We start from the raw sequence: 27,648 nt of genomic DNA, 5'->3' as shown, positions 1-27,648 counted from the left end.
TCGTTCTCTCTCTCTCACACTCTCTCGAACCCTAGCCTCCAATCCCTAATTGAAGATCAAGGCTTCCTGAACGCGGAGTACAGATTAAATTTCATCTTTGTTTTCACGATTTCCCTCAAAACAAAACCCAGATCCTCTTCCCTGCCATAATTTTTCTTCGCCCTGGCTCTTCTTTGCCTTTGTTCGTCTTCATCGTAGCTTCTGCCACCGCAGTTCCTCTTGTCACCGCCATATCTCTTCCTCAACGAAGGTTTCACTACTCTCTCTTCCTCCCTCTCTCCCCGTGTCTTCAATTTTTAATTATGTTAACTTTTGTCTTCCATTTATTGAATCTTCTCTTGTTAATTTATGGATTCTTCTCTTGTTTGATTTTGAGTTTATGTGTTCAATTTCCATTTCCATGTTCTATAATTTAGGGCTTTTGAGTTTAGTGGTATAATATTGTTCAATTGTTCAATTTGTATCCATTAATCTAGGTTTTTGAGTTTAGTGGTATTGTTCAATTTTATTATCCTCTGCCTTAGTTTGCAGTTTATATAGATCTAGGTATGTTTGTGCCTGCTTTACTGTTAATTGTGATTTTAACAAGTTTTATTATCATTGTGTGTTTTAATTTCTCTAATTTATACAGGGCAGCAATACTCTATTTTCGCTTCTCATAAACCCATAGTGCTATCGCAAAGTTTTTTATGCTAAGGAAGTGTCAACTTGGTAGGAAGTGTCAACTTTCTCTTGCCAGATTTCTTCACATAATTGAGGCTCTTGCAGGTATACTTAAAAATCATATATGTGGTTGTTGGTTTTTCAAAATTACTATTGTAATTCCTATAGTTATATAGTTATATTTTTCTCCCAAAATCACAGAATCTATGAGACTTCACAAACTCTTCACGGAGCATTTGTGACGATCTTCAAAAACTCTCGTGATTCTTCGATGGGAAGACATAACTCTTAGTGTCCTTCCTTTCCAATCGAATTCACTCATTAACAATTATATAATATATTACTAGATTGTTATAGAATATTATAAATGAGTTAATTTTGTTTTGGCTTAAATGCACTTTTGATCCCCCTATTTTCAAAAAAATGAAGTTTTGGTCCCCCTATTTTAAAAACCAACTTTCTAGTCCCCCAATTTTAATTTTTTTTTTAGTTTTGATCCCCCATCCCATTTTAAGGCTAATTTTTTTGATGTGGCATTGCCACTAATGCATATCAGCGTCCACGTGGACAAATTTAATATCCATGTCATTATTTATTTTTAATTCAATAAAACTTATTTTATAAAATATTTTAATTATTAAAATTATAGTATTTTTTAAAAATAAATCAATCAAAAAATAATTCAAAAATATCAAAAATCACACCAAACAATCCATAGCCCTCTTTCATCATCATACAACTTTATATAAAATCAATCTAGAATTCAACTTCAAATTTAAAACAATTTATGGGTTTTCATTCAAACTCATCCAAAGTCATAGATAGTTTAAAGAGTATGAGTAATTTTTATTGAAACACAAAATCATCTCTAATTTCTTTTCGTTTTTAAAAATCCAAAAATTGTTGAATTTGAACGGAAAGATTCTCTCTGACGGTGAATAAAATTCTAGTAGTTGAAGGTTTGATAATTAGGGTTTCAAATTTCATATTTTATAAGATTTAACAATTATATAATTCTAATAATTAAAATATTTTATAAATAAAGTTTTATTGAATTTAAAAATATAATAATGACATGGATATTAAATTTGTCCACATAAATGTTGCCACATCATTAGTTATAAGGACACATCAACAAAATTAGCCCCAAAATGGGATGAGGGATCAAAACTAAAAAAAAATGAAAATAGGGGGACTAAAAAATTGATTTTTTAAATAGGGGGATCAAAACTTCATTTTTTAGAAAATAGGGGGACCAAAAATGCATTTAAGCCTTTTGTTTTATATTTTCTCATTATTGAGCCAAATTATGATTAAGTTTGTTTGTCATCTTTCCCCTTTTTCAATATTGAATAATTGTTCTTCCTGTTTAGTTAAATATGAAGGAAAATCGTGTTTAAAACAGAGTGTAAAACGCAGCGGAAATTAAAATTTTCCTTCGATGGATCCTTGCGAATGGACATGATCAGGGTTTCGGTTATTACCTTTGAAGAAAAATTCCTCGATTCTGAATTGATCACAAGCACCGCACGATCGCAGCACCTCTAGCCGGTCCACACGAACAATTTCCGTTCACCTCTTAGTGCTAGCTGCGAGACGACGATAGAGGGAGATTTAGTGCGGTTAGGGTTTTATAGAATTTCAGGGTTTCTCTAAAATTCGGATTATATGTGTAACACCAGACTGAATTGCATAAGGCTCTATTTATAGAGCTTCTTATGTTGTCTTCAGGCCAAAGCGGTTATTGGACTTCGCAAGCCCAATAACCTACTGTTACTAATCGCACCCCACTAATAAGTCATACTTATTTCTCCCGTCATTAACTGTCCTTATGTGTGTGACCCTGTAGGTTCCTATGATGTTGGCAATAATATTAATCTCAATATTATAAACAGTGAGCGGTATCTAGCAACACATCACTGCTACCCAAGTCACAAGAATGTCACGTGATCTGACAAACCTTTCCGTGATAAATATCTTGTGTATAATTACCCTTTTACCCTTATGTCTATATTGAACACAAGGCATAGTACGTCACCCTTGTTAAGTTCAATATTGGGCCCATAGGCATATCTCCTGTTATGTAGGAGGGGTAAATTCCATCTAGGTCACTCATGTCCCTTAGCATGATTCGTGGAATACCCATCAACCAACTTTATAGTCATCCTGTTACGGATAACTTTGAATGGCAACAAAGTACTACACTCCTACATCTAGGGAACATAGTGGTTTCAGGTCGAAGGGTGGAATACACCACTTATCACTATGAGAATATCTTATGTCATTTCATAACATACTATGTAGTATTCTCATGGTGGGTCAATCCGATATAAATATTACTCTTAATATTTATATCTATGTGAAGACTTGATAACTCTTTATCTATGATCCGTGAGACGTGATCATCAGTCTACCAACATAATAGTCTCTATGCTTTGATGTTATCCCAATTCACATTAAAGCTCGACTACGGATGTTTTAAGAATAGTGTTCTCATGTGTAATGGATTCTCACGATTAAGTCACACTTAACGTTCCATTCAATGAACTTACTATTCTAGGGACTCTATTATTATTTAACACATAAACATAATAAAGAAAAGCCTTTATTTAATAATTAAATTATCCAATACAAGTATCATGCAATTATAAATAATTGGCCTCTAGGGCTTACACCAACAATCTCCCACTAGCACTAGAGCCAATCAGGCATACTCCTAATACCTATGCCCCTAGTGTGGCCCTTATGCTTCGGCTGAGCAAGAGGCTTTGTAAGTGGATCAGCAGCATTGTCAAGTGTTGGTACTCTGCATATCTTCACATCTCCTCTATCAATTATATCTTCACAGCGCCTGAGTATGTGTTTCGACTTTTGGTGAGATCTAGGTTCCTTAGCTTGTGCGATTGCACCATTGTTGTCACAAAATAATTCAATGGGATCCACAATGCTAGGGAATATGCCAAGTTCAGTAATGAACTTCTTTATCTAAACAGCTTCCTTTGCTGCATTTGATGCAGCAATGTACTCAGCTTCGGTTGTAGAATCAGCAACTGTATCTTGCTTTGAACTCTTCCAGCTCACAGCGCCACCATTTATGCAAAACACATAGCCTGATTGCGACCTAAAGTCATCCCCATCTGTTTGGAAGCTAGCATCAGTGTAACCAATTACATTTAGCTCTTCTTGGCCTCCATATATTAGGAATGAGTCTTTAGTCCTCCTTAAGTATTTAAGGATGTTCTTGACAGCCACCCAATGAGCCTCACCAGGATCAGACTGATAACGGCTTGTTGCGCTTAAGGCATATGAAACATCTGGTCGAGTACATATCATGGCATACATGATAGATCCTATAGCCGATGCATAAGGGATCTTACTCATGCGGTCCCTTTCTTCCTTAGATGAAGGAGACTGTGTCTTTGAAAGACATAGGCCATGTTGCATAGGAATGAATCCTTTCCTGGAACCATGCATATTAAAGCGTCTTAACACTTTATCTATGTATGTACTCTAGCTTAGGCCAAGCAATTTCTGTGATCTATCTCTATAGATTCTTATTCCTAATATATAGGCTGCTTCACCCAGATCTTTCATAGAAAAGCAATTCCCTAACCAAGTTTTAACTTGTTGCAAGGTAGGGATGTCGTTTCCTATTAGTAATATGTCATCTACATATAATACTAGGAATGCGACTATGCTCCCACTAACCTTCTTGTAAACACAAGGCTCATCTTCATTTTGAATGAATCCGTACTGCTTTACAGTTTCATCAAAACGAAGATTCCCACTTCTGGAAGCTTGCTTCAATCCGTAGATTGATCGTTGTAATTTGCATATCTTTTTGGCTTCTCCTGGAATGCAAAAGCCTTCAGGTTGTGTCATGTACACATCCTCAAGGAGACTCCCATTAAGGAAGGCAGTTTTTACATCCATCTGCCAGATTTCATAATCATAGTATGCAGCGATGGCAAGTAAGATCCGAATGGATTTGATCATCGCAACTGGTGAAAATGTTACATCATAGTCTACCCCATGAATTTGTTTGAAACCTTTAGCAACCAATCGCGCTTTGTAGGTCTGTACCTTTCCATCCATGTCAGTCTTCTTCTTGAAGACCCACTTGCATCCTATGGGTTTGATCCCATCAGGAGCTTCCACCAAGTTCCAAACTTGATTTGTGTACATGGAATCCATTTCAGATTTCATGGCTTCTAGCCACTTCTCAGATTCAGGGCCAGTAATAGCCTCTTGGTAAGTCACAGGCTCATCTTGATCCATGAGTAATACATCACCTTGCTCCGATAAGAAATATCCATATCTTTCAGGTTCTTGACGTATCCTGTTAGACCTACGCGGTTCTTGTGTTACTTGAGTGGGACTCTCTGTCACAACCTCTTGTGCATCCTGCTCTTGTTCCTCCATTGGTGTGTCATTACTTTGTGGATCATGAATTTCTTCAAGATCTACTTTCCTCCCACTGATTCCTTTGGAAACAAAATTCTTTTCTAGGAATACTCCTGTCCTAGCGACAAACACTTTGCCCTCGGAAGGATTGTAGAAGTAATATCCTTTTGTCTCTTTAGGATATCCCACAAAGAAAACTTGTCAGATTTAGGTTCAAGTTTAGTAGAAATTTGGCGTCTTACATAAACTTCGCAACCCCAAATCTTTAAGTAAGACATATGTGGTTTCTTGCCACTCCACATCTCATATGGTGTCTTTTCAACCGTTTTAGAAGGAACACGGTTAAGTGTATAAGCTGCTGTTAATAGGGCGTGTCCCCAAAAGGAGTTTGGAAGATCAGCGTGACTCATCAAAGACCGCACCATGTCCAACAAGGTTCGGTTTCTTCTCTCAGACACACCATTCCATTGTGGTGTTCCAGGAGGAGTGAGTTGGGATAAGATCCCACACTCTTTTAGATGGTCATCAAACTCTAGGCTTAAATACTCACCTCCTCGATCTGATCGAAGGGTTTTGATTTTCTTTCCTAGTTGGTTTTGTACTTCATTTTTAAATTCTTTGAACTTTTCAAAGGATTCCGACTTATGCTTCATTAGGTATACATACCCATATCTACTGTAGTCATCAGTAAATGTGATGAAGTACTGAAAACCTCCTCTAGCATGTGTGTTCAATGGTCCACATACATCAGTATGTATGAGAGCCAAGAGATCATTTGCCCTTTCACCTTTACTAGTGAATAGAGTCTTTGTCATTTTTCCCAATAAGCAAGATCTGCATGTTTCAAAAGATTCATAATCGAATGAATCCAAGAGCCCATCTTTATGGAGCTTTGAAATGCGTTTCTCATTTATATGGCCTAAACGACAGTGCCAAAGGTATGTAGGATTTAACTCATTAGGTTTAATCCTTTTTTGTATCAATGTTATAAATTGGCATTTCAAGATCAAGAATATATAATCCATTACTCATTTGTGCTGTGGCATAAAAGATATCATTTAAATAAATGGAGCAACAATTGTTCTTTATTATAAATGAAAAGCCAAGTTTATCCAAACAAGAAACAGAAATGATATTCCTGCTAATGGCAGGTACATAAAAACAGTTCTCTAACTGTATTATTAGTCCACTAGGTAAAGTTAAAGCATAAACTCCTACAGCTAATGCGGCAACTCTTGCTCCATTTCCCACTCGTAGGTCGACTTCACCTTTAGCCAATACTCTACTCCTTTGCAGCCCCTGCACATTAGTACAAATGTGAGAACCACATCCGGTATCTAATACCCATGTAGAAGAAGTAGATAAATTAATTTCAATAACAAAGATACCTGCTGAATTGGAGCTCTCTACTCCATTCTTTTTATCTTCCAGGTATTTTGGGCAGTTCCTCTTCCAATGTCCAGTCCTGTTACAGTGGAAGCACTTACCCTCCTTTGCAACTCCCTAGTGGGCTTAAAAGCTTGAGGGGTAGGTTTGGGTTTGGCAACTTCCTTGCCCTTCCCTTTGCCTCCCATCCCTTTGTTGCCCTTCCCTTTGTTTCCATTGCCAATCATAAGAACATGGTTGGACTTCCCTTTTGCTTACATGTTCTGCTCAGCTTGCCTCAACATGCCTAGCAGTTGTGGCAGAGTCTTCTCCATGTCCGACATGGTGAAGTTCAGAACAAACTGATTAAAACTCTCCGGCAACGATTGCAGGATCAGATCAGTTGCAAGCTCATTTCCGAGTGGAAATCCCAATTTTTCTAAGTTACCCACGTACCCAATCATCTTGAGCACATGTGGACTTACTAGAGATCTCTCAGATAGCTTGGCTGAAAACAGGGCTTTGGAAACCTCAAACCTCTCAATCCTGGCTTGCTCTTGGTAGAGCGTCTTCAAGTGTTCGATCATATCGAACGCATACATGTCCTCATGTTGCTTCTGAAGCTCAGAGGTCATGGTAGCCAGCATGAGGCACTTTGCATCAATGACATCATCAAGACGCTTCTGATAAGCATCCCTTTGAGCCTTAGGAGCATTGGTCGCAGGTTCATCCTCAGGGTTAGGTTGGGGTTCCTCAATAGCATACAGCTTTTTCTCGTGCATGAGGACTATCCTCAAGTTACGATGCCAATCAAGAAAATTTGTCCTAGACAATTTCTCTTTGTCAAGAATGCTTCACAAAATGTTGTTCGCAGTATTGGTGTTTGACATGGTGATCTACAATTGTAAAAGTGAAAATATAAGTATTGAACAATTTTAATACACATTTAATTAGGCCTTTAATTAAACATGTGCTCCCACTATTTTACTCAAAACAAATGACCCTCGATATTTGATTCGGAAAATCCCGTTGGAAGATTTTCTAGTGAGAATGAGATCCATATTTCACTTTGTAACACCCTAACCCATACTACCCTTAAAAACGTAATTTTAAAAACTTTTCAACAAGTGTAAAGGCCGAGTGCCACGCGGTAATTAAAACACAAGCATACACACAGAGCGTCATGAAATTTAACATGAAAAGCAACAGCGGATCAATCACATCAAGCATGCATATATATACATATATATGTACATAAGCCATATTCATCCCTAAGGATGTCACTTATACAAAAACTAGCATATCAAAAGGTAACACCGATATACGATGAAATCCAAGCGTAAACCCCTACTCGATGTTACATTACCAGAGCATTTACTATTTACAAACTCTAGTCAAAAGCTAGTACTAAGAGGAGTAATCTATTCTAAGTCTCCTCACCAAAAGGTACTTCAACACCACGCTAAAACCGCAGTCTAAACGTCGGCACCGTCCTCAGCCTGAATATCTGAACCCCCAAAGGTCCAGCAAATAACACAAAGCAGAGAGTTAGAAAACATAACCGCATATCATACGAGTATAAGAAAGGTCTTACACTTTCGAACTACATCATACATATTCTAACTCACGTCAAAACATCGCACCAAACAGTTATCAATTAATAAAGTTTAGCACAGTTCAACCAGATAATGTCACATACCATTTATCAAATATATGCGCATTTACCCTAATGTATCTAATGCCAATCATTCTATGTCATGTCATCCCTAGACACGACTAATGCATGTGGTACCAATTGCCTTTTACCCCTCATGGATAAGTTAAACAGTTTTACATCTTGCCGGATTGTTCGGAACTTACCAAACCTTCATATCCCTCATGGATAAGTTAAACAGTTTTATATCCTGCTGGATAGCAGCTCTAGACCTTATGGATTCATCTAATCCGATCCTCGGCTTCCTTATGGACTCAAAAATCCATTTAAATCTATTGGAACCCTAGTTTCCAATTCAACATATATATACATGAATGCATGTATGTTTACACATATCATCAATATGATATTTCTCTAGCTCGAAGCTACTCTTTTATGAACGCGGGAACACAATCCTAACACATTCACTTAACATTGCAAATTAATGCCAAAACATAACATTGCTCACATTAAGCTACAATCTTATTGCATATACGTTTATCAATCATATAACGATTAACAATAAGCATTAACAGTATCAACATGTATCAACAATCATGTAAGGATACCCTTAAACCATGTTACAAGTGCCTGAATACACTTACAAACATTAACAAAAGTTGCAGGTTCAGTACTGTTCGCTAAGCGAATCCATAGCGAACAGGTAGCGAACTCATTCGCTAAGCGAAGCTCAATTCGCTGTAGCGAACTACATCAGAGGATTACAGGTACATGGCGAACAGGTAGCGAGCTTGTAGCGAGCTTATTCGCTGTAGCGAGCTACTGTTCGCTAAGCGAACTACACCAGAAAGAAAATATCTGTTCTTGAGCTATCTAAGGCGGTTTAACCTCAAATCAACTCAAAAATGCATCCAAACATGTTATAAATTCATATAAACAGCCATTCCAAACATATATGGTATCAAGGAACATTAATCATCCCTTCCAAACATCCAAATACCTCAAATGACCAAAATCATGTCAATTTCTTGGGTTTTAAGTAACTTTCATAAACTTTTCAAAAATGATCCAAACATATACATATTTATCATGGAATCAAGTTAGTGATTAACACATACAAAGTGATGATGAAGAACATCACACTCACATACAAAATCTTAATCAAAGGTCTAAAAGAAATTGAGTGGGAGAGTTCGGGAACGGAGACATAGACAATCTCCCCCCTCCTTGTCACTCAAGAATCATGAATTCTAATCTCTTACCTTAAGCAAAGATGATGATCCAAGCCTTCTCTTGCTCAAGCTTTCTCTCTTGATCAAACCCTAGCTTAGCTCTATGGTTTTGCTCTTGCTCTACTCACTCAAAACTCAAGGAAATGAAATTATGATACTATTCAAAGTTGATATTGCTACTTATACCATTCCCTAAAGTCATGGACCAAGCCCAATTGGCTTAGGCCCATATGGCCTCTCACGCCCCTTTAAGCCCAAAACAAGGTTCTCGCGCCTAATAACTTACGATCGGCTAAATAATTATTCGTCGCTCACTAAAATAATAAAAGCCAATTAATAAATAAAATAACATTTAATAAAATATACGAATACGAAAAATGGGTCGTTACAATCCTACCCCCCTTAAAAGAATTTCGCCCTCGAAATTACCTAGAAACAGATCGGGATAAGAATCTCTCATCTTGCTTTCCAGCTCCCACGTTGCATTCTCACCAGCCGGTCCTCCCCACACGACTTTCACGGATGCAATCTCTTTGTTTCTCAACCTCTTCACTTCTCTTCCTTCGATTCTCAAAGGCACAGTCTCGATGGTCAAGTCATCCCTCACTTGAACATCGTCCGATTCAATCACGTGTGTCGGATCAGACACATACTTGCGCAACTGTGATACATGGAAAACATCGTGCAAATTCGCCAATGATGGCGGTAATGCAATCCTATATGCAACTTTCCTAACTCGCTTCAAAATCTCAAACGGCCCAATAAACCTCGATGTCAACTTCCTTGACTTCAACGCACGTCCTACTCCAGTAGTCGATGTAACTCGTAGGAATACATGATCCCCCTCTTGGAATTCAATGTCCTTCCTCCTCTTATCATGATAACTCTTCTGTCGACTCTGAGACGCTTTCATCTTCTCACGAATCATCCGAATCTTCTCTGTTGTTTCTTGCACAATCTCTGGTCCAAGAATTGCACCTTCTCCAGTTTCATACCAACACAGAGGTGTCCTACACCTTCTCCCATACAAAGCCTCAAACGGTGCCATTCCGATACTAGAATGGTAACTGTTGTTGTATGTAAACTCTACCAACGGCAAACAAGAATCCCAATTCACGTTTTGCTCCAAAACACAAGCTCTCAACAAATCCTCTAAGGATTGTATCGTCCTCTCCGATTGACCATCTGTCTGAGGATGATACGCTGAACTCAACCTCAACTTCGTTCCTAAAGCTTCTTGCAAGCTTTCCCAAAATCTGGAAGTAAATCTCGGATCTCTATCCGAAATAATACTTGTTGGAATACCATGTAGCTTCACAATCTGCTCCACATAAATCTCGGCCAACTTAGGCACCAAGGTACCTTTCCTGATAGCAATGAAGTGAGCACACTTCGTCAGACGATCTACCACTACCCAAATCACCTCGTTACCTTTCTTGGTCTTCGGTAAACCTCCCACAAAATCCATTGCAATGCTATCCCATTTCCATTCGGGTATAAACATTGGTTGTAACAAACCAAACGGCTTCTGATGTTCAATCTTCGATTTCTGACAAGTTAAGCAGGAATAAACAAATTCAGAAATTTGCCTCTTCATTCCCGGCCACCAAAATAACTTCCTCAAATCCTGATACATCTTGGTTACTCCAGGATGAATACTCAAACCACTTCTGTGACCTTCTTCCATGATCATTCTCTTCAATTCGGGTACATCCGGTACACAAACTCTTCCATGAAATCTCATGACTCCACTTTCGTCAATCTTGATATTGGTCTCTTTACCTTCATTGATGAGTACCATCTTCTCCATCAATTTCTTATCCGATTTCTGACGTTCTTTAATATCTTCCAGAAAAGGATTCGTCAATCTTAACATTCCAAGCTTCACACTTGAAGAAGTAACCTCACACACAAGACTCAAGTCTCGGAATTCCTCAATCAACTCTAACTCTTTCACCATCAATGATGACATATGCAAAGTTTTCCTACTTAATGCATCGGCCACCACATTGGCTTTTCCAGGGTGATAACTCAATCCAAAGTCGTAGTCCTTTAAGAATTCGAGCCATCTTCGTTGCCTCATATTCAACTCCTTCTGGTCGAATAAGTACTTCAGATTCTTGTGATCACTAAACACTTCAAACCTCGATCCATACAAGTAGTGTCTCCATACTTTCAAAGAAAACACCACTGCGGCTAACTCCAAATCATGCGTCGGATAGTTCCTCTCGTGAAACTTCAGTTGCCTTGAAGCATATGCTACCACATTACCCCCTTGCATAAGCACTCCACCAAGTCCTAACTTCGAAGCATCGCAATACACGACGAACGACTCTTTGGCATCAGGTAAAATCAACACGGGTGCAGTAGTCAATCTTCTCTTGAGCTCTTGGAAACTCTTCTCACAAATACCATCCCAAACAAACGCTTGATCTTTCCTCGTCAACTTGGTTAACGGTAAAGCCAACTTCGAAAAACCTTCGATGAATCTTCTATAATAACCGGCTAAACCAAGGAAACTTCTAATCTCTGAAACAGATTCCGGCGTTCCCCACTGTGACACAGCGTCAACCTTCGCAGGATCTACCGCGATTCCTCCACTTGAAATTATATGCCCTAAGAAACTCACCTCTTTCATCCAAAATTCACACTTTGACAACTTGGCATACAACTTCTTCTCCTTCAAGACTTGTAAAACAATCCTCAAGTGCTCTTCGTGCTCTTCCTCGGATTTTGAGTAAATCAAAATGTCGTCGATGAACACCACCACGAATCTATCCAAAAATGAATGGAAAATTCGGTTCATATACTCCATGAAAACTCCGGGTGCATTGGTCACACCAAACGGCATAACTGAATACTCGTAGTGCCCATACCTCGTCCTAAATGCAGTCTTAGGTATGTCTTCCGTCTTCACTCTAATCTGATGGTATCCAGATCTCAAATCGATCTTACTAAACACGCAAGCTCCAACTAGTTGATCCATCAAATCATCTATCCTCGGAAGTGGATATTTATTCTTGATCGTCACTTTGTTCAACTGACGATAGTCTATACATAATCTCATGCTTCCATCTTTCTTCTTCACAAGCAGTACCGGCGCTCCCCATGGCGAAACACTCGGTCGAACAAACCTCTTCTCAAGCAGCTCTTCAAGTTGCTTCTTCAACTCATTCAACTCTGACGCTGACATTCGATACGGCGCCATCGATATCGGACTAGTCCCAGGTACTAGGTCGATAGAAAACTCTACCTCTCGCTTTGGAGGCACGTCAGATATGTCATCCGGAAACACATCTGGGAATTCACAAACGATCGGTAACTCTTCTATCTTAACTCCTCCTTCGAGTTTCAATGATGCAAACATCATGAACATCTCGGCATGTTCTTTCAACGCTTCCGATACTTCCTTCCCGCTCATCAAATGCAAGTTCTCCTCCGGCTTCGGAAAAACAACGGCCTTCTCACGACAGTTGATATGAATTCGGTTGAAGATTAACCAATTCATACCAAAAATCACATCCACACCACTAAGTGGAATACATACTAAATCCATACCAAAGTGCCTATCAAAAATGGTTACTGGGCAGTTACGACATACTTGTCGGGTAATCACTGAACCATTAGCAGGAGTTTCTATTTCCATCCTACCCATCATATCCGTTACTGGAATACTAAGACGCTTCGCACAATCCAAAGAAATAAAAGAATGTGTCGCTCCCGTATCTATAATCGCAATTAAAGGAGTGTTATAGATGAAACACGTACCTCTAATGAGATTGTCCTCAAGGCTAGCATCCTCTAATGAGATTGTCCTCAAGGCTAGCATCCTCTCCACTCAAAGCAAACACCTTGCCCACCACCTTCTTGGGCTTCTTGCAGATTATACTCTTGTGGCCCTCCTCACCACAGTTGAAACAAAACACTCTTGTCCTACACACTTCAGTTTTGTGGCCTAACTTCCCACAATTCAAACACTTGTCCAATTTCTTCGGGCAATCATACGACATATGACCCCGCTCTCCACATTTGTAACAGTTTCCATTATTCGGTTTCCTACTTCCACTTGTATTCCCCTTACCGCGGTTGTCATAAGGTTTCCCGCGCTCTTGCCCTTTCCCTTTTCGGTCATTCACAGCTTTGTAGTAGTTCACCTTTGCCCTACCATCTTCATCACAAATCCTACTCTTGTTCACAAGGGTCGCAAAATCCCTTATCTGCGAAAATCCAATCATATGCTTGATGTCTGGACGTAGACCACTTTCAAACTTCACACACTTGTCGTTCTCCGCTTCCATAGTGTTGTAATGCGGGCTAAACGCACACAAAGTCTCAAACTTGACGGCATAGTCAGCCACCGTCATATTCCCCTGTTTCAACTCCATGAATTCCACCACCTTCTTGTTCTTCACATCCACAGGAAAATACTTAACCAGAAATTCTCTTTTAAACATTGCCCATGGTATAGCCATACCACCGGGTCCTAGCCTCAACTTGGCGTTCTTCCACCACACATTCGCTTCCTCGCGCAACACATATGTTCCAAGGGTTGTCTTCCCTTCCTCGGAACAATCCATTGCTTCAAAAATTATTTCAAGTTCCTCCAGCCACTTGTGAGCTCCATCCGGGTTGTAACCTCCGGTAAATGTTGGCGGTTTCTGCTTCATGAACCTTTCCAACCTCATCTCTACCTCTCTTCCAGGTTGATGATCTCTAACCACTATGTTGGTGAGTGCGGCCAAAGCCTCCGCAATCTGAGCATTCGTTCTCGCAGCAGCCATGATTCCTGAACGAATCACAACTAGACGTTAGAAAGTACTAACAGTGTTCCCTACACATGCTCATACGGGGAAAAGAAAAGTCCTAATTGGTTCACACGAACCGACCTGCTCTGATACCACTATTGTAACACCCTAACCCATACTACCCTTAAAAACGTAATTTTAAAAACTTTTCAACAAGTGTAAAGGCCGAGTGCCACGCGGTAATTAAAACACAAGCATACACACAGAGCGTCATGAAATTTAACATGAAAAGCAACAGCGGATCAATCACATCAAGCATGCATATATATACATATATATGTACATAAGCCATATTCATCCCTAAGGATGTCACTTATACAAAAACTAGCATATCAAAAGGTAACACCGATATACGATGAAATCCAAGCGTAAACCCCTACTCGATGTTACATTACCAGAGCATTTACTATTTACAAACTCTAGTCAAAAGCTAGTACTAAGAGGAGTAATCTATTCTAAGTCTCCTCACCAAAAGGTACTTCAACACCACGCTAAAACCGCAGTCTAAACGTCGGCACCGTCCTCAGCCTGAATATCTGAACCCCCAAAGGTCCAGCAAATAACACAAAGCAGAGAGTTAGAAAACATAACCGCATATCATACGAGTATAAGAAAGGTCTTACACTTTCGAACTACATCATACATATTCTAACTCACGTCAAAACATCGCACCAAACAGTTATCAATTAATAAAGTTTAGCACAGTTCAACCAGATAATGTCACATACCATTTATCAAATATATGCGCATTTACCCTAATGTATCTAATGCCAATCATTCTATGTCATGTCATCCCTAGACACGACTAATGCATGTGGTACCAATTGCCTTTTACCCCTCATGGATAAGTTAAACAGTTTTACATCTTGCCGGATTGTTCGGAACTTACCAAACCTTCATATCCCTCATGGATAAGTTAAACAGTTTTATATCCTGCTGGATAGCAGCTCTAGACCTTATGGATTCATCTAATCCGATCCTCGGCTTCCTTATGGACTCAAAAATCCATTTAAATCTATTGGAACCCTAGTTTCCAATTCAACATATATATACATGAATGCATGTATGTTTACACATATCATCAATATGATATTTCTCTAGCTCGAAGCTACTCTTTTATGAACGCGGGAACACAATCCTAACACATTCAGTTAACATTGCAAATTAATGCCAAAACATAACATTGCTCACATTAAGCTACAATCTTATTGCATATACGTTTATCAATCATATAACGATTAACAATAAGCATTAACAGTATCAACATGTATCAACAATCATGTAAGGATACCCTTAAACCATGTTACAAGTGCCTGAATACACTTACAAACATTAACAAAAGTTGCAGGTTCAGTACTGTTCGCTAAGCGAATCCATAGCGAACAGGTAGCGAACTCATTCGCTAAGCGAAGCTCAATTCGCTGTAGCGAACTACATCAGAGGATTACAGGTACATGGCGAACAGGTAGCGAGCTTGTAGCGAGCTTATTCGCTGTAGCGAGCTACTGTTCGCTAAGCGAACTACACCAGAAAGAAAATATCTGTTCTTGAGCTATCTAAGGCGGTTTAACCTCAAATCAACTCAAAAATGCATCCAAACATGTTATAAATTCATATAAACAGCCATTCCAAACATATATGGTATCAAGGAACATTAATCATCCCTTCCAAACATCCAAATACCTCAAATGACCAAAATCATGTCAATTTCTTGGGTTTTAAGTAACTTTCATAAACTTTTCAAAAATGATCCAAACAGATACATATTTATCATGGAATCAAGTTAGTGATTAACACATACAAAGTGATGATGAAGAACATCACACTCACATACAAAATCTTAATCAAAGGTCTAAAAGAAATTGAGTGGGAGAGTTCGGGAACGGAGACATAGACAATCTCCCCCCTCCTTGTCACTCAAGAATCATGAATTCTAATCTCTTACCTTAAGCAAAGATGATGATCCAAGCCTTCTCTTGCTCAAGCTTTCTCTCTTGATCAAACCCTAGCTTAGCTCTATGGTTTTGCTCTTGCTCTACTCACTCAAAACTCAAGGAAATGAAATTATGATACTATTCAAAGTTGATATTGCTACTTATACCATTCCCTAAAGTCATGGACCAAGCCCAATTGGCTTAGGCCCATATGGCCTCTCACGCCCCTTTAAGCCCAAAACAAGGTTCTCGCGCCTAATAACTTACGATCGGCTAAATAATTATTCGTCGCTCACTAAAATAATAAAAGCCAATTAATAAATAAAATAACATTTAATAAAATATATGAATACGAAAAATGGGTCGTTACACACTTCGTTTTAAGTCAGCGTTTGGCTGATTACACAAAATTTAGTTATTTAGGTAGGAAACTCCTTTCCAATTGTATCTCATACAACTCTCATATCCTTTCTATTGGGTGAATAACGCTTATTCTAATCCATCACATGGAATAACCCAATGCTTGCTTCTAAAGTCATATAATCTTATTATATTTTCTTTAGTTAAGTTAGACCCATTAAATAACGATCGGATAAACAAATTACCTCACCGCAACTTATCAATATTGACAATGCACTTCGCGTTGGCAAAACCTACATTGATCGATATTGATCTTGAAGGGCGCTATTCGTTGGAAAGCGATAAAACTTAATATTAATTCCTTTGAGGGCTTTTATAATTAGTTTGATCTCACCTTACCACGGCTTACATACAATGACGTCACTCCATACATAACATGCATCAACATACATAATATAATAAAGTGACATGGTTATGGCCCCTAGCGCGATTGTTCCCTCAAGCCAATGAGAGAACCTATGCTATATCTAAGAACGACCTATACTTCTCCAAGATAGATCTTCATTGTTGTCCTTCCTGTCCTATTTGCTAATCTTATATTACATCACTACAAGAAACTCGTGTTCATACGAGGGAGTGAGATGAGAAGAGAAATTACATCAAGAGAATATAAGAGAGGCACGACACGCAGGCCGTATTTAAAATCCCAAATAAAACGAAAAGAAGAACTAAGGCCATAACCATTCATCATGCAACTTTAATAACAATAAACACATAATTTATTATTATTATTAAATTAGTCCAATTAATAAAATACCATGATTGATCACCTTAAGCTAAATTTCGATGAACACTTCATCAGTGAATCCTAATCACACCAACACTTGATGCTTCAGATATAAACCCTAGCCGTACTCTGTTTGTATAACAATACAACCCTTGTATTGTTAAAATAATACAGTAATCATTCATCTAAACGTTTCAGAATTTTGTTCATCATAGACGATTGGATATATGATGCTTCACCAGTTATCGGTTCCGAAGCTCACGCTCACAATCATCCATGCTCACGACAATCACTTAAAACTTTCAATGAACAATATGTTCTGTTTATATAACAACACAACACTTGTATTGTTATAAACCCTAATACAACGACCATTCATCAAAACGTTTCAGGAATTTGTTCATCACAGACGATTGGATATATGATGCTTCACCAGTTATCGGTTCCGAAGCTCACGCTCACAATCATCCATGCTCACGACAATCACTTAAAACTTTCAACGAATGATACTATCAGTATATCACATACACTGATGTCGTATCAGAATTATACCATAAATCACATATATGTTAAGATTGATCATTCAAATTTTATTAATCTTTGTTATTATAATTATTAATACCGATTCTGATCATATTAATAAAACTGTAAATAACAACAAAACCGATTCATGGTTTCACAAGTGGCTCTGATACCACTGAAGGAAAATCGTGTTTAAAACAGAGTGTAAAACGCAGCGGAAATTAAAATTTTCCTTCGATGGATCCTTGCGAATGGACATGATCAGGGTTTCGGTTATTACCTTTGAAGAAAAATTCCTCGATTCTGAATTGATCACAAGCACCGCACGATCGCAGCACCTCTAGCCGGTCCACACGAACAGTTTCCGTTCACCTCTTAGTTCTAGCTGCGAGACGACGGTAGAGGGAGATTTAGTGCGGTTAGGGTTTTAGAGAATTTCAGGGTTTCTCTAAAATTCGGATTATATGTGTAACACCAGACTGAATTGCATAAGGCCCTATTTTTAGAGCTTCTTATGTTGTCTTCAGGCCAAAGCGGTTATTGGACTTCGCAAGCCCAATAACCTACTGTTACTAATCGCACCCCACTAATAAGTCATACTTATTTCTCCCGTCATTAACTGTCCTTATGTGTGTGACCCTATAGGTTCCTATGACGTTGGCAATAATATTAATCTCAATATTATAAACAGTGAGCGGTATCTAGCAACACATCACTGCTACCCAAGTCACAAGAATGTCACGTGATCTGACAAACCTTTCCGTGATAAATATCTTGTGTATAATTACCCTTTTACCCTTATGTCTATATTGAACACAAGGCATAGTACGTCACCCTTGTTAAGTTCAATATTGGGCCCATAGACATATCTCCTGTTATGTAGGAGGGGTAAATTCCATCTAGGTCACTCATGTCCCTTAGCATGATTCGTGGAATACCCATCAACCAACTTTATAGTCATCCTGTTACGGATAACTTTGAATGGCGACAAAGTACTACACTCCTACATCTAGGGAACATAGTGGTTTCAGGTCGAAGGGTGCAATACACCACTTATCACTATGAGAATATCTTATGACATTTCATAACATACTATGTAGTATTCTCATGGTGGGTCAATCCGATATAAATATTACTCTTAATATTTATATCTATGTGAAGACTTGATAACTCTTTATCTATGATCCGTGAGACGTGATCATCAGTCTACCAACATAATATAGTCTCTATGCTTTGATGTTATCCCAATTCACATTAAAGCTCGACTACGAATGTTTTAAGAATAGTGTTCTCATGTGTAATGGATTCTCACGATTAAGTCACACTTAACGTTCCATTCAATGAACTTACTATTCTAGGGACTCTATTATTATTTAACACATAAACATAATAAAGAAAAGTCTTTATTTAATAATTAAATTATCCAATACAAGTATCATGCAATTATAAATAATTGGCCTCTAGGGCTTACACCAACAAAATATTGGTTACATTGCCTAATGCTACGCTAGAAAAGACAAACGCTTTGGGGGCGCAGCGCCAAGGCACGGGCAATATTTATTGCGTTTATGGGACTGTCCAACACCACTTGCTCACATGTAGGGGTGGGCATAGTTCAGTTTATGTGAGAAACTCCAATTGAACCCAACTGAACTGGTAAACCAGTTTGTCAAACCCAACCGAACTGTTTTTCGTGCAGCTTTGAACCAAACTGAACTGGAATTTCAGTTCCAGTGTACCAGTTTTACAGTTTTAAACTGAGAAGTCAGAACCTAATTGTGAATATTATAAATTACAAAAAAAAAATAGCAACTAGGATCTAGATTTTAGAGATAAGTTCACAATCATTAAACTTAATTTTATACAATTAAACAATAATAATAGAAAATTCTATACAATTAAACACTAATAATAGGAAAACATCAAGATATAAAGTTGAATTGTGACTTCAGTATGGTTTAGAGGGTTTTACGGCGGAAATTCCATTAACGATGGGAATTAGGGGGGAGAGAATTCTTCAAATCTACCCCTAAATTAATATTGTGTAGGTAATATTCTTAGTCTTAAAGCCGTCACTTGTAGTTAGACTTAGATGATTCTGTGATATATACTACATTTAGCTATTAGGTGATTATCACAGTTTGTCTTAGGAGGGAAACTGACAGTAGCATAGATTTTCTGATTTCCTTCACAGCAGTAATACACTGATAAAATAGTTATATGTTATACCAGATGATTTAAAAAGGCTTGGTCAGCTTTGCTTCAGGGGAGCATTTTACTGCTTTCTTATCTAGTTAAGGTTTTTATCTAATTGAGATGTTCTTGTTTCCTTTTTTTCCTAAAATATTATTTTAGATGAGGGCTATAAAAGAAGAACTTGGTGATAATGAGGATGATGAGGATGACCTGGTTGCCCTTGAAAGGAAGATGCAGAAGGCAGGAATGCCACCAAATGTATGGAAACATGCACACATATAGTTGAGGTATTTTTTGATAGAATCATAATGAAATATGGTGATGATTGATCTTTGTCAGGAATTACTTGCTCTATATGTTAAGTAAATTGATGAAAAATCAGATATTGTCATTATCAAAGTGATTCTACAACCTTGTAGAGACAATCAGTTCATTTTACTATAATTGTTCTCTCAGGAGGCTTAAAAAAATGCAGCCTCAACAACCTGGGTATAACAGTTCGCGGATTTACCTTGATCTTCTTGCCGATCTCCCCTGGCAGAAGGCCAACGAAGAGATTGAAATGGACTTAAGAGCTGCACAAAAGCGACTGGACAGTGATCACTATGGTTTAGTGAAGGTCAAGAGAGAATTATTGAATACCTGGCAGTTCGCAAGGTTGCTAAATACTCTGTTACTATGCCTGTCAGTATCTAATGGATTGTATAATTTACTGTCACTACAAGAAAAATTGAAGACAGCGACGGTCCATTTGAGGCGGTATCAAGTGAACCGCCGCCGCTCATGTCAATACTGACGTTTAATGCGGCATTCATTCAACCGCCGTTGGTGTGTGTAAATCTCGGCGGTTGCTGTGGTAAAGTGGCGGCAGTTTTATTGTGTTCCGCGGCGACTGGATTAGAAATAAATGTTCGTTCACGATTAGGAATGAGTACCCCCCTCTCTCTTATTCTCTCGCACGAAAATTTCACAACCCAGTTTTAGTGTGTATCGCACGACCCCTTGTTTTCAAAAAAGAAAGCTTCAACACTTCTCTTCTCTTCTCTGCTTGTTCGACCCCTTGTTTTCAATATCATGTGATGAAATTTTTATATGAATTGAGACAAATTTCTATAATTTTTCTATTTTTTGTCTTTGATTATGATGATTTAGAGTTTTTAGTCCATTTAGGGTTTTGAATTTTATCAATTGATGGTTTAGGGTTTTTGCTAGTTATAGTCATTCAATTAGTTTTGAAAGGGTTTGACGGCACATGCTATATTCCTTATGAAATAATTTATTGCTAGTTTGCTTATGAAGGGTTTGATCTGATATTGCTAGTTTGCTATTAGTTTTCTTAACATTTAAATATATTCTCATGAATATTGTTTTTGATCAGTAGTAAGTGAAAGTGTGCAGCAACCACTACTCTGCTATGACAACTTGATCAGGACAATTTTTCTATTTCAAGAAGGTAACTTTATTTGCTTTCAACTAATGAGTTTGTTGGTCTGCATGCTTGGGTTTAACCCCCAACATGTGTGTTTGTGGATTGTCTTGTACATTTTTAGCATAAGTTGTTTATCCTTTGGTATTTGATTTAGAACATGATTTGAAGGTTAACTATGTTTATTTAGGATATTGTGTTTTCAAGGCTTACTGTCTTTGATTGGTGTTGATTACGGCATTGGGAAAAGTACTCTATTGTTGTAGGTATGACTTTAGTTAGATGATTTACTTGCTTCAATTTAATATCACTATTTTGTGGACTTTTTCTATATTACCCAAAAATTAGGAAGTAATATCAACAATATAGGCTCCTCAGATCTTAGGATGGACCAAAATTTCTTTAAAATATTACTATAGGAATTTAAAGTATCAATATAACCAAGAAAAGTTATGAGATAGTATTAATATTATAGTGCATTATATGTTCTAGTGTTGATGCTTCATGGATTTATTTTGTTTGGATTGTCAATTAAACTTGACTTTATCTCCTATTGTTGATTTTCATATGTAGATTCTACTCTTTTTGTGGCTGCAATTCTGCAGATAGTTGAATATATTATAGATAATATTTTTTTGGCTTGCACAACTCTTAGATTTTGGTACTATCACTCAATTTTTATGTTTTAATGTGTTTTACATGAGAAAGCTTAGTTCTAGATTTTATTTTGAGTAAATGCACTGTTATAGGTGGAGACATGACAAAGTTTTATCATTAGTTGTATGTTTGAATACATAGTCTTTCTTGAGTGAATTTATAGGTCCTTTACGTGTGTTGCTCTAGTTATTGAATTATTTACAGATTCTTTTCTTGTATGTGTATGTATACATGTCTATTTATTTGACGAAACATAGATGCTTTGGATGAAACAAAGATGCTTGGACCAATGAATTTAGTATGTTTGATTATCTCAACAAGAATGCTATCTTGCTAACATGTGTTTATTATGTGTTTGTTAAATGTATCTTTTGGATAAACTTTGAGATTGATTGACCTTTTGACTGTATAGTATATGTTTTCGATGCGGTCTTTATTATGTTGATTTGGTTCTTTCGAATGTTATTTTGGTTCCTATACTGCTTGTCATCAAGTGCCGGTGAAGTTTAGTGCAAGAATTATGTATTGATTTTGGTCATGATGTTTGTAGACAAGGGGCAGTAGGAAGCAAGTGCCATAGACATGATCGTGCCAGTAGGATTGAGAGAATCTTAAGCTTTTCATGCATCTGATGGCAATGCTGAACTGGTCTTGTCAATGCAGGTAAAATCATTGTTAACTCTGATAGTAACCCAACTCTCGTGAAGGAAAAAGAACTTAAGCATCTTGGTAATGGAGATGTCAATTCTCATGTTTGTAAAGTGTATTAATTCATTATATTGTGTTTCCTCACTAATAAAGTTTGATATTATTTTTTATGGAATTGTGGCATATAATTGATTTGAAAATAGGAACAACAGTACATCACCAAAGGGGAGCAGCCAATTGAATTTCCATGACATCTATGTTTCTATTCAAAGCTATTGGCCCTGTTGCTGGTGGTACAATGTGAGTCTGAATTTTTCTTTTTATCTCAAAATCTACACTACAACAGAGTAGTGAACCTTTAATAGCTCAAACTATTACATTGACTATATGGTTATATGGTATAAGGCATTGTTTATCCAATATATAAGCTTTAAGAGCCAGGGCAGTGTGGTCTCTTCCACTTTTGGTTGACGTTCTTATTTATGCTTCATGTTAGTATTAATTTTCTGCATACTTTTAGTTTACCCTTATGTGACTAGTGGCAGTGCAGCCTCTAGGCTCTTCAGTAACATTTTTTAGTAACATTTGTACACTTCTGTTATGTTAAGCTTTGTAATTCACTTTTCTCCAACTATAATTGTGCAGGCACAAATAACTTCAATATTGAGGATGGTCCATTATTGTGACAAAGTGCATGTGCTTAGGGAGGCCATTAATATCCTGTGGAAATCGAGCATGGTCCATTATATATTTTCTTTCTTCTTGGTAATAATTCTGAATTATTGAGCAATGATTTCTGTTTCATCTCATCACACTGATATTGATATTAAATTGTGGCTAAATCATTGTGTTCAGAACTTCTCCTTTAAAAGTTTGATTTTCTGCTCAGAACTTCTCCTGTGGAAGTTTGAGGAAAGGAATCTTCATTGCTGAAGCAGTTTTCATCTTTGCAACCATGATTCTTAAAGTATACTACTACATGTACTTCACAAAGGCAACCACAACTCCACTTTCTCAGAAGACTAACAGGGTTAGTTCGTCAGTTGGAATGACTGGAGATACATGATGAATCATGGATGAATCATGAAAGGGTAACAAATTTTGAGTATTCATTCTAATGGATGTTAAACTCAAAGGCAAGTTATTGTACCATTTAAGTTTAGGTGAAGGGGATATACTAAGTTAAATTTTTGGAAGCATGTGTCATATGCAATGAGGTTTCAGATAAACTTTATATTGTATTTTTTACTATTAATTAATTATTTGTCTGAGTATTTTTTTATTGTGACTTAAATAATTTTTTTTGGCTACTTTGTATGAGTATATATATTTTATTTTTGATTTTTTTGCAGGAAACAAAAAAAATAGCGTTTAAAAATTGCAGGAAAAAAAGCGTTTAAAAAAATTTGTGGGAAACAAAAAATAATTGATTTTTTTTAAATATAAAAGCGAATAGCGGCGCTGCGGCGGTTACAACCGACGCTAAAAGCTTAAAAATAGTTGGAAAATAATTACAAAGAGCGACGGTTCGAAACCGCCGCACAATCAATACAACCGACGCTAAGGTCCATGCAGCGGTTATTCCAACGATTTACTGGAAACGCTGCTGTATGCTGTAGCGACGCTGCTTGTTGCGTCAGTTGTCCAACCACTGCATTAGTCAATTAGCGACGAAAAAAACCGACGCTAATGCTTTTTTTTCAGTGGTCGCCGCTTTCCAGCTTTTTTTGTAGTGTGTGTTTCTAATTTTAGTGTGTATGCATCACAGCTTAAACCAGATGCAAGAGGTCCAGCGTTGTGCTTTGTTGGGCCACCAGGTGTCGGGATAACATCATTGGCATCTTCTATTGCTGCTGCTTTGGGAAGAAAGTTTATCCGCATATCCCCTGGTGGAGTCAAGGATGAGGCCGATATTAGGACATAGGAGAACATATGTTGGAAGCATGCCTGGATGGCTTATAGATGGATTAAAGGTGTAGGGAGGGGCAACAATTACTACAAGATAATTGCAACCAGAATTTCCTGCATGTCCATTATATGTAAGATAATTATTATGATGTTTTGTATTTTGGATTTCAATGGTTGTACTTTAATGACATTATTACTATATATATGTTGAATGTTGAATTTGGCTATGGATGTTGAATTTTAGTATTATGTTCTTGATGCCAGTTATGTTATATTGTTGGTATTGTGGGTTAGATTTTTTTAATAAAAAAAAAGATTTCAAATATATAAAAAAAGGTAGGTTTTTGAAAAAAAAAAACATAAAGTTAAGATTTCACATCTGGTGGACTTGGTCAGATGTAAAACGTTCAATTTAATTTTAAAAAAATAATATTTGATTTTCGCCTTGGTCAGAGGTAAAACGTGTTTTTTTACATCTGACTACGCCAGATGTAAAACGTGTATACTTACTAAGTCTCGTGCGCCTACATCTGACATTTTTCAGATGTAAAAAGTGTGTTTTGCCAGATGTAAAAAAGATTTTTTCTACTGGTGCAAAGCTGCGTTCGGTCATTCACTGGGCGTAGCAAACTATTTTTTCTTGCCACCAACTATTTGTTTAAACTAGAAAACAGGATCTATGACTCAAACACAAAACGAGTACAGGTAGCCACACGGCTCGACTCTGTTTGAGTTCAAACTCAAAACTAAAAATGAGATAGAGGAGTTCAAGTAGCCTAACAGCTCGACCCTCTTAAGTTTATGTCCAACTAATGTCAATCCTATGGCAAATAATACTCGAGTTCAGATAGAGCACAAGCACAGGTGATAAATACAAATGGAGACCTGTTGCCTCTGAGGCTCAACTTGAGTACAAGCCCGGGAAGCCAAATGCAACCACTAAAGCAAGAATGAGTCCCTGTCCAAATTCTACTACAAGTGTGACAAGGAGACTCAAGAAATTTAGAAGCAACAAGAGTGGTCCTTGTTAAATGTCTTAACAAGACAAACAAGGAAGATTACAAGCGCAACTAAGGAGCAAGAATATTGGTGCTCGTCAAAAGTCTTTAACAAGACTAACAAAGAGTTGTGGCAAGAGGTGTGACAAAATTGAATCATGAAGGAGGTAAGAGAAGATAATTTAATAAATTCAAATTTGAGCAACTACAAACTATGCATGGAGTTTCCGAAATATGCATCAAGGAGGAGTGTTGAAATATGATGCACATTTCTAGATATTTCTAGAATACATTAGTAGTTTATAGAATAACTTAGCATTGATGCACATGCTAGAATTTTCTAGAACTATAACACTTTAGAAGTTGATCATGGAATAAATCAATACCATATATGTATTAGGAAAATGTCATGAAAATTCTAGAATGTAGTATCTAGAATATACACTCATACCTATAAATAGGTAAACTATGTGCAATTGTACTCAAGCCTTTGAGATGCAATGACAATAACAATAAGAGTTCACCATGCTACCACTACTCTCCTACTACTACTAATGTGTTAGCTCTTGTTCCATGTTACTGAATACTTCTATATTAGCTTTCACACTACTTGTTACTATCCTTCAACTATCAACCAAAGTCTTCTACAATATCAAACTAATTCTAAACTATCACTACTACCTCAACTACTAACAATCTCATAAAGAGAGCTCTGACGATTCAATTTTCATTTTGTTAGTACTACTAGTATTTACTGCATCGTCGGAATAAAGCATTTAGGTTTCTCTTCTCAGCGTAGATTTTTTAATTTTTTTTACGATAATAAACTTAATTCGTTTCATTATTCATGTAGTATTCAATACAAGGAAGAATCGACTCAAAAACATTGCGACTAGCTAAGGAATAGGTTGCCCTTGCTAAGTGGTGAGCTACCATATTCGCTTGCCGCTTGACAAACTTTATCTCAAAGTTTTGAGCTAATAATAATAATAATAATAATAATAATATCGACTGCATGTGAGAAATTACAATACTAAATTCCGACGAACCAATATGCCTAGAGGAAATAGCATCAACTATCACTTTAGAATCACTCTCAAATATGACATGAGAAAATCCTCTATTGATTCCTTCTTCAATTGCTTCTTTGAGTGCCATTGGTTCCAGCAAGTATGAATCGTCCGCGGTGATCGCGTAAACACCAACTCCAACACTTGCTCTGGTTGCATCAAGGAAACTGGCATCCACGTTGCACTTCAAATAGCCTTGTCTTGGTGGCCTCCACTGTGGTACTGCTGTTTGTTGCTGCATATTTTGCTCCTCAAATACTTCTTGTACTGCAGCCCATTCACTCCACATCTGATTTGCCTTGGCTCCTACTTGCCGTGCATTAATACTGTGCTGTCCCAGACTAGTGTGTTTCGATTCTGCCATATCTGCCACATAAGAACAGCCACCTTCCCTGCAACTGCAATCAGCGTGCTTTCAGTAGTACTGCATATGTTCTAAATAAACTCATCAAAATTCTGTGTTGCATGTTGGCGCTGCTGCAGTATGTGTCCAAGTCCCATGATATTCCACGCTTCCTTGCTTCCATCACAATCAAAGAATATATGCCATTCTTCTTCCGGCTCCACTGTGCATGAAGGACACTCCAACGGACATTGTACATATCGATTTCTTAACCGTACCCGAGAAGGTAGACATTCCTTGCAAATTCTCCATAACAAATGCTTGGTCTTTGGGGGTGCTTTAATCTTCCATAACCTTCCCCAATCTGCTTCCCTTCTTGGTGGTCGATTTGCATACCTTAACTCATAAATACAACTTTGTTGGAAGTTACTAACTGAACTACACTTACGAGACGAGTTACATTTTTTTTTTATGAAAAGTTGCATAAATTTTTAATAAATACTAATATGTATAATTTTTAATAAATAATATGTATAACTGCGACAATAGTTTTATACTAAATACACCTGCAAAATAAAAATACGTCTTTTCCCAAAACATTATCTAACTTGACTTATTAATATATACTATTATAATATATTATAAATATATTAAAGGTCTGTTTGGATTGACTTAT

The 27,648-nt window shown here is 37.3% G+C and overlaps 2 long non-coding RNA genes across 2 annotated transcripts; both read left to right on the top strand.

Annotated features, from left to right (window-relative positions):
- Window positions 1-154: 154 nt before the first annotated feature.
- LOC123882998 lies at window positions 155-20,559 on the top strand. Its single transcript, XR_006800090.1, has 4 exons — window positions 155-250; window positions 632-768; window positions 20,082-20,209; window positions 20,379-20,559. It is a non-coding gene; the product is annotated as an uncharacterized LOC123882998 (long non-coding RNA).
- A 1,016-nt stretch (window positions 20,560-21,575) lies between these two features.
- On the top strand, window positions 21,576-23,949 carry LOC123882997. Its single transcript, XR_006800089.1, has 5 exons — window positions 21,576-21,614; window positions 22,556-22,668; window positions 22,857-22,953; window positions 23,299-23,418; window positions 23,509-23,949. It is a non-coding gene; the product is annotated as an uncharacterized LOC123882997 (long non-coding RNA).
- Window positions 23,950-27,648: the final 3,699 nt, after the last annotated feature.

Source organism: Trifolium pratense, linkage group LG5 (genome assembly GCF_020283565.1).
Source record: "Trifolium pratense cultivar HEN17-A07 linkage group LG5, ARS_RC_1.1, whole genome shotgun sequence".
NCBI lineage: Eukaryota > Viridiplantae > Streptophyta > Magnoliopsida > Fabales > Fabaceae > Trifolium > Trifolium pratense.
The sequence above is the reverse complement of the archived record's forward strand: the minus strand, read 5'-3'. Positions and strand labels throughout refer to the sequence as shown.